General features: G+C 33.6%; 1 long non-coding RNA gene across 1 annotated transcript; it reads right to left on the bottom strand.

Annotated features, from left to right (window-relative positions):
- Positions 1-1,375: 1,375 nt before the first annotated feature.
- LOC127149286 (uncharacterized) lies at positions 1,376-2,611 on the bottom strand. Its single transcript, XR_007820705.1, has 3 exons — positions 2,366-2,611; positions 1,976-2,046; positions 1,376-1,866 (listed from the first exon to the last, which is right to left on the bottom strand). It is a non-coding gene; the product is annotated as an uncharacterized LOC127149286 (long non-coding RNA).
- Between the last annotated feature and the right edge of the window lie 55 nt (positions 2,612-2,666).

Raw genomic sequence — 2,666 nt, 5'->3', positions numbered from 1 at the left:
AAAATAACTAAGTTTAGTACATAATCATATATTTGCAAAAACTTAAGAATAATAGACATATACATACCGCAGAGCTAGAGATCATGTGGTGGTCCCTGTTGTGCACGAGTTAATTCTTCTATCATCTTTTTCATAATGGCTATAGACATAGAAAACAAACATTCAATAAGATTGTTTGTTTGTAATAACAATGACTTGTAAAAGACTTCGATAATGCATTTGAGTGTTACATTATGTTTTATATATAGGATAGTACAATTTTTATACGATTAAAATTAGTTTCAAATGAATAAAAGCATGTTTTTTTGAAAAATGTTAAAAATGAATTTTAACAATTTCAGACTCAAAAAATGATTTTAAAAACATTCAAAATTATCTCAATTAGACAAGGTGGATCGAAGTGGATTGAACAAATTTAAGAGTTATAGTTTTAGATTAGATGATGGTGAAGTCACTTATTATATCTATAGATAAAAAGGGTTATTCTTTTTCTTCTTTAACAACAACACACATATCCCCAACTATTGTTATATTAATTCCACATGATTAAAGAAGAAGTGGGGAAAGAGTATTAAAAAACAACAAAACAAAACAAAAAGTTGTCTTATTGTTTCACAATCTTTTGTTACAATATAGAGATTTGACATTATACATATTGGATATTTGCAAGGTAAGGCAAATGGGATGAGACTTAGCTTTGGGAAAGAGGGTAGAAGTTGGATGGTAGTTAATCAGGGTAGACCACAATGAGAGACCTTAAACCCAATATAGGAATAATGGTGTAGCGACCAAAACCAACAACTAAGAAAAGAGTGTTTCATTCTTTCTCATTCCTTTCTCTACCGCTGAAAGTTGTCATCATTAGCACATCACAACAAAGTTGAATTTCAACTGATGATTTCTTCATCTGTTCCAACTCTTTTTCCAACACCATCTCTATTATTATTACTTTCCCTCCCTCACCTCTACCTGGAATTGCTTCTTTACATTTCTTCAATATCTTGATGCTTTCTTCATCATTCCAATTGTGTATAATTGACTAATAATCACACACACCCCAAAAGTGGAAGGCATATTAAGTACTCTCTCCCTCTAAACAATCTTATACAATCCTTACAATTTACATGACTTTCACCATGTGTGCATAAAGTTTAATTACTTTTAAAACGTATTTAATAGGTACATCATTTCAAAATGTATTCAATAGGTACAAAGATACACACATTCTATACAAAAATACATTTAACAAAAAAAAAATTATTCCAAAAGAAAATCCTCAAACAATTTTCCTAAAAAAAACCCTAAAAGATAACTTTAAACTAAACAAATTTTAATTTTCCACTTACCTAAAGTGGCAGACGACGGCAGAACGACGGCGAGGGACGACGGCGGAACGGTGTCTTCCTCTCGGCTTCGACCTCTCTTTTTCCCTCTCTTCCTCTCTTTTTTTTCTCTCAGCTTTCAATTCTGTAAATTACAGAACTGAAACGAATAAAAAGAGGATTTTTCGACGCCGTGTCAACGCGTCGAGATATCCCCCAAATGGCATCGGGAAAAAGGTCATTTTTTACGCTCATTAAACAGTTTTCTCGACGTCGCACAGTGCATCAGGAAAACCCCCTATTCCCGACGCCGTTCCCAACGCACTGTGCACGGCGTCGGGAATAATGGTTTTTTAAAATTAATTTGGCCTTTTTCCTACGTCGCGTGGCCGACGCCTGTTTGATGCGTCGGGAAAAAGGTTTTTCCCGACGCTTCTCCTGGCGGAGTCTCGACTGCATCGAGAATACCCTTTTTCCCAACGTCCGTTATGCCGACGTCTTTTTTGGCGTCGAGAATGCTCCGTTTTCTTGTAGTATATAACAACTTCTCAAACAAGACAGTGCGAAAACAATAAATTTTAAAAGAAAATAAAATAGAAACACATGTTACAAGATAAAAGAAATATTTGAAAAACAAAACTAATGGCACTCACATATTTATTAACTCTATATCTTACACACCAAGCGCAAAGAGGGCACTTTGCTTCTCAAATGCAGTGTCGTCCTTAAAAAAAATGTGACAAAAGAAAATTAAGAAACAACCAAAGTATACATCTTAGCTTGATATGATACAAAAAAATAAGTATGTTTGCATAAATACATACATAAACATACACACACACACATCCTTACATACGCACACATACAGACATACATACACATGTGTATTTGGAAAAAGAAGCATGCAATGATATACTGAATTCAAAACATTGACAAACACATTTGTGAAAATATAAAAAATAATAAATAATAAAAAAGGCAAAAATAAACGAAAGTACAAACAAAAGAAACACATGAAAACCAAAAAGGGCATAGAAATGCACCTCTCCTCGCTCTCTTCCATCAGTTCCTTCCAAATCCATCACAAGTGTATAAGGCTCGATGCTGGCGCATCTAGCCAACCATATACCTTTAGTTGTTTGCGACTTAGAAAGTGACATCAATTTTTCACTTTTTAGCCACAGAGGCCAAATAAACTAAAAATAGAAGGATTGTTCCTTATCTACAAAAACCAAAGACATCAGGAGAAGAGAATTACTTACCTTCCTTTAAAAGCATCTATCTCTCTGAAGTTGGTTCCAAACAGATTATTTAACAGATTATATTATATATTAAAAGGTCAAT

Source organism: Cucumis melo, chromosome 5 (assembly GCF_025177605.1).
Source record: "Cucumis melo cultivar AY chromosome 5, USDA_Cmelo_AY_1.0, whole genome shotgun sequence".
NCBI lineage: Eukaryota > Viridiplantae > Streptophyta > Magnoliopsida > Cucurbitales > Cucurbitaceae > Cucumis > Cucumis melo.
This window is presented reverse-complemented; position numbering and strand designations above follow the sequence as displayed.